Raw genomic sequence first — 17,054 nt, 5'->3', positions numbered from 1 at the left:
AGTGGAGAATTCATGCATCAAAGGTGGACAAAGCCAGTCTTTCAAAAATGAGGTTGTATTGGTCAGGGTTCTCACTTGCAAACCACAGAAGCCAACTCTGTTTGATTTAAACATAAAAGGGGAAAAAAATGTAAGACTATTGGGTAGCTCACTGAAACATCTGGAGGTCCTAGTGTCTATGCAATCAGACTTATAGCCACAGCGGCGCCTGGGTGACCCAGTCAGTTGAGCCTCCACCTCTTTTTTTTTTTTTTAAGATTTTATTTATTTATTTGACAGAGAGAGATCACAAGTTGGCAGAGAGGCAGGCAGAGAGAGAGGAGGAAGCAGGTTCCCTGCCGAGCAGAGAGCCCGATGCGGGGCTTGATCCCAGGACCCTGAGACCATGACCTGAGCTGAAGGCAGAGGCTTAATCCACTGAGCCACCCAGGTGCCCCGAGCCTCCACCTCTTGATTCCAGTTCAGGTCACAATGTCAGAGGTTGTGGCATCAAGCCGTGTTCTGGGCTGGGAGTCGTTCAAGGTTTCCTCCCCTCCTTTATCTGCTCCCCCTCCTCACGAGCTCTCTTTCTATCTCTCTGTCTCTAAAATAAATAAATAAGGACAACTGGGTGGCTCAGTTGGTTAAGTGTCTGCCTTTGGCTCAGGTCATGATCCCAAGGTCCTGGATCAAGTCCCACATCAGGCTCCTTGCTCGGTGGGGAGCCTCCTTCTCCCTCTGCTTGTGCGCGCGCGCTCTCTCTCTCTCTGACAAATAAATAAAATCATAGGGGCACCTGGGTGGCCCAGTCTTTGGACATCTGCCTTTGGCTCAGGTCATGGTCCCAGGGTCCTAGGATTGAACCTCACATCTGGCTCCCTGCTCAGTGGGAAGCCTGCTTCTCCCACTCCCCATATTTGTGTTCCCTCACTGTCTCTCTCCCTGTCAAATAAATAAAAATTTTTAAAAACTTAAAATAAATAAATAAAATCTTTAAAATACAATAAAATATTTTTTGTATTATACAATACAATTCGATAATTTATTGTATTGTAAAAAAGTGCCTGGGTGGCTCGCTTTGTTGAGCAGCTGACCCTTGGTTTTAGCTCAGGTCATGATCTCAGGGTCGTGGGACTGGGCTTCACGTGGGGCTCCACCATCCCAGCTAAGTCTGCTTGAGATTCTCTCTCCCTCTCCCTCTGCCCTTCTGGCTCATGCTCTCGGTCTCTCTCTAAGGTAAATAAAATCCTGGGGCACCAGGGTGGCTCGGTAAGTTAAGCGGATGCCTTCAGCTCAGGTCATTATCCCAGGGTCCTGGGGACCGAGTCCTGCACTGGGGTCCCTGCTCATTGGGGAGCCTGTTTCTCCCTCCCTTTCTCCCTCCCTCCCCCCAACTCATTCTCTTTCTCTTTCTCTCGCTCTCTTTCAAACAAATAAATAAAAATAAAGTAAATAAAATCCAAATAAATAAATAAATGAATCTTTAAAAAAAAAAAAAAGAAGCATAACCCACAAATTACACCACAGAATTGGCTGGGTGAGGCCACCACCATTGCATTCTCTGAGGACAACACTGCTTTTATTGCCTGAACAGGAAGAAACTGAAGGTTCTGGCCATGTTCTCCATTATCAGACAGCAGTCCAATGCCCCAGAATCTTTGTACCAAAGGATGGATTCAGTTCTGGATTCCTTGTCTGGGGCAGGTGCATCAAAATGACCAAGCCTGGGTCACGGGCAGTGCCCTATCTACAAAAGAGGCTGGAAATGACTCTGTTTTTAGCTCCCCCACTGTGGGATGTAGTTTCTGCCTCCCTCCAAGATGCACAGAAATGAGAGAGATTGTACAGCAAAAAGAGTGTCTTATGATGGTCAAAGGATAACAAAAGCTTTCTAATGGAAGTATGATCAACAATGGTAACTTCTGCACTGAGTTCAAATTAGAGTCCATTGAATTTTCCAACTAGAAAGCCACTGGTAAGATTTTCCAGAATAGTTTCACTGGAACACTGGAGGCAAGAGACAGATGGTGGTAAGATGAAGACATAATCAGGGTCAACTACTAAGGAGCTTAACTGTGAATGGAAGGATAGAGGGGTTCCTCTGTAGAAAAGAAGCAGAATGAATGAAGGGACTTGCTTTTATTTTTTATTTTTTATTTATTTTTTTTTTAAGATTTTATTTATTTATTTGACAGAGAGAGATCACAAGTAGGCAGAGAGGCAAGCAGAGAGAGAGAGAGAGAGGAGGAAGCAGGCTCCCCGCCAAGCAGAGAGCCCGATGCAGGACTCTATCCCAGGACCCTGGGATCATGACCCGAGCCGAAGGCAGAGGCTTAAACCACTGAGCCACCCAGGTGCCCCGCTTTTATTTTTTAAATAAAAGAGAATTGAGCACATTTTAGGCTAAGGAGGAGAAACTGGCAGAAAAAAAGTTGCCATGGTTAAAAAGTGAACAGATGATTTTAAAAAGCCACATCTTAATCAGAGTCCAGGTGGAAAGATTAACCTCAAAATGCTGTAGACGGAGACAACTGCTCCTCTGAGGAGGAAAAAAGTAAGGGAAGAAAAGTATATGTCTGTATATCACTGTGTACATTGGATATTGTCCGTCATCTATTAGATGGCTGTTAGATAAGCAAGAATCACTGAGGGGGGCAGAACTTCGGTGTTAGCCTTAAAAATAAAACTGGCAGTTATTTTGCCAGCAAAAATAGGTGTAGTTGGGAGGCACAGTCTTGGTTGGTTAAGTGTCTGACTCTCCATCTCAGTTCAGGTCTAGATCTCAGGGTTGTGAGTTCAAGCCCTGCATTGGACTCCATACTGGGTATTGAGCCTACTTTAAAAAATAACTACACAATAGGTTTATTTGGAATACCAGATAATTGCAATCTGGGACAAGCAAGCTACGGCAAAACAACAGGCAAGTCCAGAGAGCAAAGGCAACAGATGAACTGCTCTTTAATAGAGGAAGTGGGGAGCAGGAGAGGCTGTTATAAACAAAAAGTCCATTGGAGTAAACTGGGATTTCAACGTATAGTCGCTTTTCTTTGGCTGTGGTGTGATAGTCTCCCACTGGCCAGGCTATTACTGGGGGAGTAGGAGGAAAACTGTCTTCCTCCTGCTGGGATGGTAACGCAGTAGTAAGGTAGTAACCATTTGCAAGCTGCCCCTCTTCCTGTTGGGTCTGGGACTCAGCAGGGGCGCGAGGGCTCCCCCTGCTGGCTCCCGACTCCGATTTAAACAAGGTTTTCTTTTTTTTTTTTTTTTTCTTTGACAGACAGAAATCACAAGTAGGCAGAGAGGCAGGCAGAGAGAGAGGAGGAAGCAGGCTCCCCGCCGAGCAGAGAGCCCGATGCGGGGCTCGATCCCAGGACCCCGGAATCATGACCCGAGCCAAAGGCAGAGGCTTTAACCCACTGAGCCAGGCGCCCCTAAACAAGGTTTTCTTTTATTAATTTTTATAGGAGTGAGTCAGAGGACTTGCGCAGAGTGATGAAATTTTCTAACTGCTTGCCAGAAGGGGAGCTGAGCGTCACCAGGTAGAAAAATCTATATATTCAAATATGGGTAAAGTTATCATTGACGATTATAAATTGAAAGTGGTTCTGATCTGATTCCTGATTGGTTTTTCCTTCCCTGCCAGGTGCTGAAGCAAAGAGGCCGAGCTGTTTTGGCTCCTGGGATGGGTAGGGCAGGTACCCAAGAACAGCAGGGTGCCCACTGGGGGCTGCCTGGTGAGAGAGTCGTTAAAGTGACAGTCCATCAGGCCACAGATTAGATAAGAAAGGAAATGTGGCCGGGACAGGTATTTCAGAATTCCTCCTCCTCCGAGGAGGGTTAGCGGTTGTAGAAGGAAAGGAGCGAGAGCTGGAAGGATGGGGTTCGTGGTCCGAGTGGGCTTTTAGAGTTTTAGATTTTAAAGGTGGAATTAGGTCCAAGGTGTGACATTAACAAACAACAACCTCTGGGGAAAACAAAAAACAAAAAACAACCACAATAAACTTTAACGTGAGGTGCAGAGGGCAGAAATCATTTAGAGAGACATCTCGGCTCGGAAGCCTGAAACTCAGGGGGGCCTGGCTGGCTCAGTCCGTAGAGCGCGTGATTCATGATCTCAGGGTCGTGAGTTTGAGCCCCACATTGGGCAGACAGTTTATGTAATAATAAAGAAAAGCAAAGGAGAAGAAACCTAAAATGGAGGGGGAAATGTTGCCCTCAGTAAGAACAAGTCCCTAGCCTATGGATCAAGACAACCTGTCGCACCCGGGTTCCTGCTCTTTAATACACTTAACATGACAGCCATTCACGCCATCCAGCTGCTTCCCCTGCGCTAATTCTGTGCTCACCCTAGCAATCTGACTGGAATCGGGCTTCCCACGTAGATTTTGCAAAAATGTATTGGTTAACAATGCAACTATTTGTTCATGGTAATTAGAGATCCACCGGTTAATTAACAAACAGGTGTTTTAGGTTTTTATATATGGATTTGTTCAGAGTCAGACCCCCAGAACCAAACCCCTCTGGATGTTCTCACAATTGAATTTCAGAGCCTGAAAAGCTAAGTATAATCCCCTGGGAAATGGCACAAAATGCTGGCACCACTCGAAGTTAGATTTGGGTGATGCCCATCCTTTCTGAGGTCAGGCTTCTGGGGTCCGTGTCCTTCCCACAAACCTATCACTGATTTCTGCATGCCACCTAAGCAGGAGTAACACTCATCTTCTCTTTCTTTCTTTCTTTCTATTCAGAGCATACAGACCAAAATTAAACTAATGAGATTGTAGTGATCTATTCTATGGTACCATATAAATGTACAAATATTAAACACCTCCAAGTCAGTTTGGCACTTATAAAAGAGGGCAAACAAATGGAAAGGAAACGACCTTTCTGGTCATAAAATGATAAGAAAATGAACTGGTTCATTGCCACCCCAGTGGGACGACGGTAATGATTTGGGAACAAGGCCAGAGTTGAGCAGGTGTGCAGCTGAAATCTCAGGTGGTCTCCACCTCCACGATCCGTGCTATTCAAATAAGCCTTTCTAGAGTTGGGACAACTGCTGATGCCACCGAGGCTAAGTAAGCGTTCTATCGAATAGCCTGCCCCTGGTACAGGAGAATATAGTCAATCTATCTTCTACTCTCCTTGTAAATATATTTATTGGGGCTATTCTCCCTCTTCCCCTTGAAGCAGGTTCTGTGGCTTTTCTAATTATTCTCAAATCATGCAAGGTCCCCTGGACAGTTTTTAAAAAAATATTTGTTTACGTCATCTCTACACCCAACGTGAGGCTCGAATTCACGACCCCTGAGATGAAGAGTGGCATGCTTTTCTGGCAGAGCCAGCCAGGCACCCCCGGACAATATCTCATATGCCAATTTCACATACTAGTTCAGGCTTTGAACTTCATGTTAAGCTGGAGCCCCACCTCTGGCTCACTGCCAGATGGTAACAGCTTCTCTTTTTCTGCCACTTTGGACTTGGACTATTCCACCTCTATCTTACTATCTTTGTTCCTTATGTTTCCAGAAAAATTATTAGGGAGCAGGAAAATTATTCCTTGTACCATGATGCTTAACTAGTTGGCACTCTTTGGAACCACCCGACAGTTAAAACTTTCCTTTTTCTAGTGAGGGCTTTTACGAGTTCTGTGATGCCTCTGATAAGTCAAGGTACTCCAGAAAACAGCATTTGCCCCAGATGGTTCAAGCAGACTCTTTAAAGGGCCTGCTGAGAGAGATTTGTGTAGAGCTCATGGGCTACGGAAGGGACGAGGTCACAGTGGAAAGCTGTTACTACTCCAGGTGTGAGAGGACAAGGAAAGGGAACTGTGACACTAGACCCTCAAGAGAGCAGAGGTTATTTTTAATTTATTTCATTTTATTTATGACAGAGAGAGAGTGAGAAAGGTAACACAAGCTGGGGGAGTGGGAGAGAGGGAAGCAGGCTCCCCGCTGGGCAGGGAGCCTGATGGGGGGCTCAATCCCAGGATCCCAAGATCATGACCTGAACCAAAGGCAGACGCTTAATGACTGAGCCACCCAGGTGCTGAGAGCTGAGGTTCAGAAGAGAAGAGCCGCCTGGACATGATGTAGTCCTGGAAGGAGGCAAACACTGCCAATGGCACAGTACCAATGTGGGAAGGCAGCAGGGAAGAAGTACCTAGACCTTCTTCCTCTTGGTCTCTGATTTCCTGCCAGTGCTTCACATCGGCGGAACCCAACTGGAGGCTAGCCAGCGATAGAGCTCAAGTAATAGAGCTCTCCAGGGGACAACCTCCTGGGGACAAAACAGGATCAAGACAAGCAAACAAAATACCCAATACACCCCCATCACGGGGAAGTCTCATCTCTGCGTCCCCTGATGAAGGCAAGTGCTTCTCTGTTAGTACAAGTTGCTTGTTCTTTCCTAACCCTCAAGGAATTAATCCTGCAAAGCTTCCACTCTGCTATGTAGAGAACAACAGAAAATATGCACACATCCTCTTACATATGATATTTACTATTGGGAGCCTGGGTGGCTCAGTCGTTAAGCATCTGCCTTCAGCTCAAGTCATGATCCCAGGGTCTTGGGATGGAGCCCTGTATCAGGCTCCCTGCTCAGCGGGAAGCCTGCTGCTCCCTCTCCCACTCCTGCTGCTTGTGTTCCCTCTCTTGCTGTCTCTCTTTCTCTCTCTCTCTCTGTCAAATAAATAAATTTTTTAAAAAATCTTTATAAAAAAAATTTGCTATTGACTGAGCTACTTGGAGCCAGGCATTGTGCTAAGATGCCCTTCATGTGTTCTCTGTACACCTCGTAATAGCTCATAGAAGCAGATAATATCTAACCAAAGAGAATAACTGAGAAGAGGGAGAGAGAGACCGACCCCGAGGGGTCAAATGACTCACTCAAGCCTCAAAACGGCCTTTCTGTACCAAATTGTCTCCAGGAACAGCAAACACACTTCTTTATTTCTTATCACGTGTTTTGCCCTTTACTCCTCTTTCTCATCCTTGAAGTTGGCATCGGTATATTTAGCTTGGACATTGCAAGCAGCTGACCTTAGCTCTGAGATCTGAGATTTCTGCTGGGAATTACTCTACGTCAAGCTGGTTAAAGAAACCAAATCCCATGTGCCCTCCTTAATTAGCCGGCTCATGTTTCAGCTCACTGGGTGTTTTATTTGGAATTCTTTAAGGAACAACTGCTCTTCTTCTCCCATGAGTAACGCTTCTTTCATGGATTAAAACATAATTTTTAAAGGGTATCTCCCAAGGGGTATGAACAACATACGCTAGTTATTTCATTCTGGAAAATTCTGAAATGGAAAATTCAGCTTTGCCAAGAGATTGGTTTTCACCACAAACCATCTTCTTTCCTGATCAGAGCATTAGGGGACCCGAATCTGGGCCTCTCCGTTCAGCTAGGGGAACATTCCAGGGCCAGCCTGGACTGAACACAGTCTGTGTTCCACTTAGAATAATGCTCCCCCGGGGCTATTCTGAGTGTGGGGTGATTCTTCACTGGCAACGCTCTTCCAATATCTTAATTTCACCAAGATGTGCTCTGCAGGAGCAAAGCAGCCTTACCTTGTATGCCAGGTATGAATAAGTAACGCACTTACTGTGATAGTGGTTAAACCAGCTGGTTGGCCCCTAGAACCTTCTCTCCATCTCTTTAGTAAGGCTTTAGTAAGCCTTTCAGAGCTTCACTCTGAGCATTATTAAACGCAAATGGAAGCTTTCTTTCTCTTTCTTTCTTTTTAAGAAAATATGTAGTGTTTTATTTTATTTAGAAAGTAAATAGGGGCACCTGGCTGGCTCAGCATGCAGCACTTGCTCTCAGGGTCATGGGTTCAAGCCCCATGTTGGGCACGGAGCCTACTTGAAAAAAAAAAAGGAAATAGAACTACTTCTTTCTGTGAAGGCAGTATTTTTTCCCCACAAATTACTTTTACGGAGATGTAATTTACATACAATAAATTCACCCATTTTAAGTGTATAGTTTGGTAAGTTTTGACAAACGTAGACAGTCCTGTAATTATGACCCCAAAAAAGATACAGCACATGCCATCAACCTCCTGCCAGTTTGCAGTCACTCCCCGACCCCCGACCCCAAGTCCAGGCAGTCACTGATCTGTTCTCTTCAACAGTGACTTTAGAAATAGAAATTCTTTCACTAGCATAATGCTGTTGAGATTCATTAATGTCTTTGTTTTTACTGGCAATCTGTTCCATCTTACTGGCGAGTAATATCCCATTACATGGAATGGAACTGGGTTTTATGATTTTTTTTAAATTAAAGATTTATTTATTTATTGGAGAGGGAGAGAAGCAGATCCCCTGCTGAGCAGGAAGTCTGATACAGGGCTTCATCCCAGCACCCGAAGATCATGACCTGAACCAGAATCAAGAGTAAGATGCTGGGGCGCCTGGGTGGCTCAGTGGATTAAGCCGCTGCCTTCGGCTCAGGTCATGATCTCAGGGTTCTGGGATCGAGCCCCGCATCAGGCTCTCTGCTCTGCAGGGTGCCTGCTTCCTCCTCTCTCTCTGCCTGCCTCTCTGCCTACTTGTGATCTCTCTCTCTGTCAAATAAATAAAATAAAAATCTTAAAAAAAAAAAAAAGAGTAAGATGCTTAACCAACTGAGCCACCCAGACACCCTGTGGAATTTTTTGTCACAATTTGTTTATCCATTCATCAGTTGGTGGACATTTGGATTATTTTCAGTTCGGGGCTATTTTGAATAAATCCTTGTGAACATCTGAGTATAAGTCTTCCGATGGACAAATGTTTCATAGCTCCTGGGTAAATATTTAATATCGAGATTGTTGAGATGCATGCTAAGCATTATTTTAAGTTTGTTTCTTAAAAGTCCAGTTGTTTTTCAGAGTAGCAGTCACGTCATATCCGTGACAAAAATTAATATTGTCACTCATTGAAATTTATCATTCTGGGGGTCTGTAGTGTTATCTTATCATGGTTTTTATTTTTTTTTTAAGATTTTATTTATTTATTTGACAGAGAGAGAGATCACAAGGAGGCAGAGAGGCAGGCAGAGAGAGAGGGGGAAGCAGGCTCCCCGCTGAGCAGAGAGCCCGATGTGGGCTCCATCCCAGGACCCTGAGATCATGACCAGAGCCGAAGGCAAAGGCTTTAACCCACTGAGCCACCCAGGTGCCCCTCTTATCATGGTTTTAATTTGAGTTTCCCTAGTAGATCATGCTGTGGAGCATTTTTCCATGTGCGTGCCAGTTTTTTTAATACCGAAATGTCTGTTCTAATATTTCTTCCTATTTTAATTACATATTGCTTAACTTTTTGTTGAATTGTAAAATACATACACAAGTTTTTTTATAAGACATGAATTTTGTAAATATTTTCCATGGGTGACTTGTCATTAAGTTCCTTAACAATGTCTTTGGAGAGCAAAAGCTTTTCATTTTGATGAAACCCAGCTTATTAATTTTTCTTTTTAGGGTTATTGCTTTTGTGTTCTACTAAGAAAACATTGCCCACCAGAACATTGCAAAGATTTTCTCCCTTGTTTTCACCTAGGAATATTATAATTTTAAAGTGTTTATATTTATGATTCATTTCAGGTTAATTTTTTACGAATGGTGTGAGGTAAAAGTAAAATTGTTTTTTTATATGTGTGTATTTTCAAGTTCATCCAGCACTTTTAAGACTAAACTTTCCTGCACAGAAACTTGGCACTTTTCGTTAAAGATCCATGACTATATATGTATGAGTCTATTTCTGAACCTGGTAATCTATTCAACAGCTATCATTATACAAATACTACACTGTCTTGATTACTGCACATGTATTATAGGGCCTAAAAACAAGGAAGCACAAGTCCTCCAACTTTGAACTTCTTTCTCAAGATTATTTTGGCTATTTTGAGCCCTTTGCATTTGCACATAAATTTAAGAACCAGCTGATTGTTTTCTACAAAAAATGCTGCTGGAATTTTTAAAAATTATTTTCATTAACATATAAAGTATTATTTGCCCCAGGGGTACAAGTTTGTGAATCATCAGGCTTACACACTTCATAGCACTCACCATATCACATACCCTCCCCACCACCCTCTCCATAACTCCCCCTTCCCACAGCAACCCTCAGTTTGTTTTGATGATGATCCCCTCTTGTATCATTTTTTTCCTTACCTAGCCCCCAAATCCCCCACTCTGCCTCTCAAATTCCTCATATCACAGAGATCATATGATAATTGTCTTTCTCTGATTGACTTACTTTGCCAAGCATGATACTCTCTAGTTCCATCCACGTCGCTGCAAATGGCAAGATTTCATTTCTTTTGATGGCTGCATAGTATTCCATTGTATATATATACCTCCTCCTCTTTATCCATTCATCTGTTGATGGACATCTAGGCTCTTTCCATAGTTTGGCTATTGTCGACATTGCTGCTATAAACATTCAGGTGCACGTGCCCCTTTGGATCACTACATTTGTATCTTCAGGGTAAATACCCAGTAGTTCGATTGCTGGGTCGTAGAATCACTCCATTTTCAACATTTTGAGGAACCTCCATGCTGTTTTCCAGACTGTCTCCACCAGCTTGCATTCCCACCAACATGTAGGAGGGTTCCCCTTTCTGTCATTTCCTGACTTGTTAATTTTAGCCATTCTGAATGGTGTGAGGTGGTATCTCATTGTGGTTTTGATTTGTATTTCCCTGATGCCGAGTGATGTTGAGCATTGTTACATGTGTCTGTTGGCCATCTGGATGTCTTCTTTGCAGAAATGTCTGTTCATGTCCTCTGCCCATTTCTTGATTGGATTATTTGTTCTTTGGGTGTTGAGTTTGATAAGTTCTTAATAGATTTTGGATAAAATTAGCCCTTTTTCTGATATGTCGCTTACAAATATCTTCTCCCATTCAGTCGGTTGTCTTTTGGTTTTGTTAACTGTTTCCTTTGCTGTGTAAAAGCTTTTGATCTTGAATCATTTTTGCCTTCGCTTCCCTTGCCTTTGGTGATGTTTCTAAGAAGAAGTTGCTATGGCTAAGGTTGAAAAGGTTGCTGTCTGTGTTCTCCTCAAGGAGTTTAATGGATTCCTGTCCCACATTGAGGTCTTTCATCCATTTTGAGTCTATTTTTGTGTGTGGTGAAAGGAAATGGTCCAGTTTCATTTTTCTGCATGTGGCTCTCCAATTTTCCCAATACCATTTGTTGAAGAGACAACATTTCCTTTGGACATTCTTTCCTGCTTTGTCGAAGATTAGTCGACCATAGAGTTGAGGGTCTATTTCTGGGCTCTCTATTCTGTTCCACTGATCCATGTGTCTGTTTTTGTGCCAATACCATACTGTCTTGATGATGACAGCTTTGAAATAGAGCTTGAAGTCTGGAATTGTGATGTCACCAACTTTGGCTTTCTTTCTCAACATTCCTCTAGCTATTCGGAGTCTTTTCTCATTCCATATAAACTTTAGGATGATTCGTCCCATTGCCTTGAAAAAAATTGATGGTATTATGATAGGGATTGCTTTAAATGTGTAGATTGCTTTAGGTAGCATAGACATTTTCACAATATTTGTTCTAATCTATGAGCATGGAATGCTTTTCCATTTCTTTGTGTCTTCCTCAGTTTCTTTCACGAGTACTTTATATTTTCTGAGTACAGATTCTTTGCCTCTTTGGTTAGGTTTATTCCTAGGTATCTTATGGTTTTGGGTGCAATTATAAATGGGATTAACTCCTTCATTTCTCTTTCTTCTGTCTTGTTGTTGGGTATAGTAATGCAACTGATTTCTCTGCATCGATTTTATATCCTGACACTTTACTGAAATCTGTACAAGTTCTAGCAGTTTGGAGTGGAGTCTTTTGGATTTTCCACATAAAGTATCATATCATCTGCAAGGAGTGAGAGTTTGACTTCTTTGCTGATTCAGATGCCTTTGATTTCTTTTTGTTGTCTGATTGCTGAGGCTAGGACTTCTAGTACTATGTTGAATAACAGTGGTGATAATGGACATCCTTGCCGTGTTCCTGACCTTAGCGGAAAAGCTCTCAGTTTCTCCCCATTGAGAATGATATTCGCGGTGGGTTTTTCATAGATGGCTTTGATGATATTGATGAATGTACCCTCTATCCCTGCACTTTGAAGAGTTTTGATCAAGAAAAGATGCTGTACTTTGTCAAATACTTTTTCAGCATCTATTGAGAGTATGCTGTACTTTGTCAAATGCTTTTTCAGCATCTATTGAGAGTATCATATGGTTCTTGTTCTTTCTTTTATTAATGTACTGTATCACATTGATTGATTTGCTGATATTGAACCAACCTTGCAGCCCAGGAATAACTCCCACTTGGCCATGGTGAATAATCCTTTTAATGTACTGTTGGATCCTATTGGCTAGTATTTTGGTGAGAATTTTTGCATCACCTGTGTTCATCAAGGATATTGGTCTGTAGTTCTCTTTTTTTGATGCAGTCTTTGTCTGGTTTTGGGATCAAGGTAATGCTGGCCTCATAAAATGAGTTTGGCAGTTTTCCTTCCATTTCTATTTTTTGGAAGAGTTTCAGGAAAATAAGTATTAATTCTTCTTTAAATGTTTGGTAGAATTCCCCTGGAAAGCCGTCTGGCCCTGGGCTCTTGTTTGTTGGGAGATTTTTGATGACTGCTTCAGTCTCCTTCCTGGTTATGGGTCTCTGCAGGTTTTCTATTTCTTCCTGGTTCAGTTTTGGTGCTTTATATGTCCCTAGGAATGCATCCATTTCTTCCAGATTGTCAAATTTGCTGCTGTATAGTTGCTCATAATATGTTCTTATAATTGTTTGTATTTCTTTGGTGTTAGTTATGACCTCTCCTCTATCAGTCATGATTTTATTTATTTGGGTCCTTTCTCTTTTCTTTTTGAGAAGTCTGGCCAGGGGTTTATCAATCTTATTAATTCTTTCAAAGAACCAGCTCCTAGTTTTGTTGATTTGTTCTACTGTTCCTTTGGTTTCTATTTCATTGATTTCTTCTCTGATCTTTATTATTTCTCGTCTCCTTCTGGGTTTAGGCTTTCTTTGCTATTCTTTCTCCAGCTCCTTTAGGTGTAGGGTTAGGTTGTATACTTGAGACCTTCCTTGTTTCTTGAGAAAGGCTTGTATGCCTATACACTTTCCTCTCAGGACCGCCTTTGCTGTGTCCCACAGATTTTGAACAGTTGTGTTTTCATTATCATTTGTTTCCATGAATTTTTCAATTCCTCTTTAATTTCCCTGTTGACCCATTCATTCTTTAGTAGGATGTTCTTTAGCCTCCATGTGTTTGAGTTCTTTCCAACTTTCCTCTTATGATTCAGTTCTAGCTTCAGAGCATTGTGGTCTGAAAATATGCAGGGAATGATCCCAGTCTTTTGGTACTGGTCGAGACCTGATTTGTGACCCAGGATGTGATGTATTCTGGAGAATGTTCCATGTGCACTAGAGAAGAATGTGTATTCTGTTGCTTTGGGATGGAATGTTCTGAATATATCTGTGAAGTCCATCTGATTCAGTGTGTCATTTAAGGCCTTTATTTCCTTGTTGATCTTTTGCTTGGATGATCTGTCCATTTCAGTGAGGGGAGTGTTAAAGTCCCCTACTATTATTGTATTATTGTTGATGTCTTTCTTTGATTTTGTTATTAATTGGTTTGTATAGTTGGCTGCTCCCATGTTAGGGGTATAGATATTTAAAATTGTTAGATTTTCTTGTTGGACAGACCCTTTGAATATGATATAGTGTCCTTCTTCATCTCTTATTATAGTCTTTGGCTTAAAATCTAATTTATCTGATATAAATTATTTTAATGTCCATTAGCATGGTAAATTGTTTTCCACCCCATCACTTTAAATATGGAGGTGTTTTGGGGTCTAAAATGATTTTCTTGTAGACAGCATATTGAAGTTTTTTGTGGTTTTTTTTTTCCCCCCACCATTCTGATGCCCTGTGTCTTTTGATTGGGGTATTTAGCCCATTTACATTCAGGGTAACTATTGAAAGATATGAATTTAGTGCCATTATATTGCCTGTAAGGGGGCTGTATATGGCTGTATATTGTCTCTGACTACTTTAGACTCTCTCTTTGCTTAGAGGACCCCTTTCAATATTTCCTGTAAGGCTGGTTTGCTATTTGCAAATTCTTTTTTGTTTGTCCTGAAAGCTTTTTTTTTTTTTTGGAGGAAAAACTAAACCTTATTTATTTTTTAAAACTGAACCACTAGGAAAATATATCACAGCCTTGAAACACCAAACACAGGCTATATTATCATTTCAAGTAGTAAGTTGGTAAAAAGACATTAAGGTCCTTATCAAAATGAAAAGGTGTTAGAGCTGGGGCAGAACACTGCTTGCTGCAAAGGCCCCAGGCAAAAGTGGTTTTTGGTAATGGGGAGGGAGGCTTCCCCTCTTTTCCTTTAAAGGAATCACAGCTCACCCGAGTTATCTACTTTTTCTCCTTTGACCTTCTGGTTGCCAAGAGATTGTCCCAATAGGGCCCTGTTATTTGAGGGGGCAAAATAAGCAATACTGAGTTTAGGCTTTCATTCCATTCTGTTCTATAAAAACCATTTTTTTCCAAATCCAGTATCTAATAACTTGTAATTAAGAAGACAACAGTTCCTCCTTCAGTGTTCATTCCTGAATACTTTTATATAGTGCAATCAAAACCCCCTTTCAAGAGAGAGTGTCACTGAGAGATTGTCCTGTTGTTCTCTAGCAGATAGCCTCAGGGCCCATCACGGCAGCCAGTGAGAGGGAAGATCTGCTTCCCAAACCCAGTGTAACATCATCTGTCATGTTTTTACATGGTCTCCTACCTAGCTGGAAGATGTAATGGGTATTTCAAGAAAAGCATATCCATATCTTGATGGCCAGAAACAGATATCCACAAGAACTGTTCCAAGTTCTTAACTGAACTACCCCTCCCACCTCGACATCTTAAATCAACTTCATGCCCTTATATATAAAATAAAAACCAAGCAAAACAAAGACCCAGAAATCTTTTCTCCCTTCTAAATTAGTGACCTTGTAGATTTTGTTTTACAGCTTTTAGAAAAACGATTTGGTGATCCTTCTAGTAAACAGGAAGTTGGCAACAAACAGAAACATCTCTGCTCACACAACCAGATCACAGGCAGATTAGAGGAACCTGCCAGCCTGTTGGTACCTGTATACTGAGAAGAATCTGGTATGTTGGAGGTCAGATCTGGCTTGGTTCAAGGGAGATCCCTAGTGCCAGGACAAGTATGTGAAATTTAGGCTATCAAAAACTCTCCTGTGCCATCTCTGACCCAAATTTTAGTACCAGTTTTTTCCATTTCACTTTCTAGTTTTGAAACATAAAGGAACCAGTGTCCAAAGGCAAGTGACATGGGCCTCAAACTTGCTGCCATTGTTAATTTCTTCATAAACTTCATTTAAAAGACCCAAACTCCCATTTCTTCTCAAATGGATTCCTGCTGTCAGCTCCAATGGCCAATTGTGAAGACCTCTATTTCCCAATGGACAAGAGAGACTCCTTCATCTTCTTGGTCATGGTTGGGATGAGGTGCATGTGGTCGTCCACACACTTGGTCACACAATTCTCCAGCTGCCGCTTCACCTGAAGCTCTTTACTTCCTGCATCTATTGAATCTTTGGCTTTGTCATTGCAATGCATGGTGCATCGGGCAAGGCGGTCCTGGAACTTCTCCAACTCACTGATCACCAGGGCCTGGGCTTGAGCCAGAGGCGCATGGCAGGGTGCACCTGCTGCATGGATGCCTGGCTGTCCTCACAACAGCTGGCACTGCACCAGAACATGAGGCCCTGCATCTTCCTGATATTCTCTCTCTCCAGAGTCTTCATCATGGAGTCTACCTCCTCCTGTACCCACAGCTGCTGCATCTCCACCATGGCGACTCCACGCTCAGTCCTGAAAGCTTTTTATCTCTCCTTCTGTTGTTCAATGATAGCCTAGCTGGATATAGTATTTTTGGCTACATGTTTTTCTCATTTAGTGCTCTGAATATATCATGCCAGTTCTTTCTGGCCTGCCATGTCTCTGTGGATAAGTCTGCTGCCAATCTAATGTTTCTACCATTGTATGTTACAGACTTCTTGTCCTGAGTTGCTTTCAGGATTTTCTTTCTGTCACTAAGACTAGTAAGTTTTACTATTGGGTGATGGGGTGTGGACCTATTTTTTATTGATTTTGAGGGGGATTCTCTGTGCCTCCTGGATTTTGATGCTTGTTCCCTTTGCCATATTAGGGAAATTCTCTACTATAATTCTCTCCAGTATACTTTCTGCTCCGCTCTTTTTCTTCTTCTTCCCTAATCCCTATTATTCTAGTATTGTTTCGTCTTATGGTATCACTTATCTCTCAAATTCTCCCCTCGTGTTCCAGTAGTTGTTTGTCTCTCTCTTGCTGAGCTTCTTTATTCTCCATCATTTGGTCTTCTATATCACTAATTCTCTCTTCTGCCTCATTTATCCTAGCAGTAAGAGACTCCATTCTTGATTGCACCTCATTAATACCTTCTTTGATTTCAGCTTGTTTAGATTTCAGTTCTTTTGTTTCTCCAGACAGAGTTTCTCTAATATCCTCCATGCCTTTTTTGAGCCCAGCTGGTACCTTAGGAATCATCATTCTGAACTCTAGATCTGACATATTACCAATGTCTGTATTGATTAGGTCCCTAGCCTTTGGTACTGACTCTTGTTCTTTTTTTTGTGGTGAGTTTTCTGCCTTGTCATTTTATCCAGATAAGTGTATATGAATGAGAGAATAAAATACTAAAAGGGTGGCAAAGACCCCAGAAAAATGTATGCTAACCAAGTCAGAGGAGACCCTATGCCAAGGGGAGAAGAAAGGGGGTAAAAAGAAATTAAAATATATATTTATATATATCTACATATATATATGTAGAGATATATCTACATATATATTTATATATTTACATATATATGTAGATATATATAGAGAGAGAGATAGATATCTATATATATTAGACTGGTGGATAGAACAGAGCACCCACTTGACTTGGGGTATATTTTGGTCTCTTAGAAGAAACTACCTTCCAAAATTTTAAAGAAAGAAAAACATATATATATC

The 17,054-nt window shown here is 41.8% G+C and overlaps 1 pseudogene; it reads right to left on the bottom strand.

Annotated features, from left to right (window-relative positions):
• Positions 1-15,352: 15,352 nt before the first annotated feature.
• Positions 15,353-15,853, bottom strand: LOC123953351 (annotated as a pseudogene).
• Between the last annotated feature and the right edge of the window lie 1,201 nt (positions 15,854-17,054).

Source organism: Meles meles, chromosome 11 (assembly GCF_922984935.1).
Source record: "Meles meles chromosome 11, mMelMel3.1 paternal haplotype, whole genome shotgun sequence".
Taxonomy (NCBI): Eukaryota; Metazoa; Chordata; class Mammalia; order Carnivora; family Mustelidae; genus Meles; species Meles meles.
The sequence above is the reverse complement of the archived record's forward strand: the minus strand, read 5'-3'. Positions and strand labels throughout refer to the sequence as shown.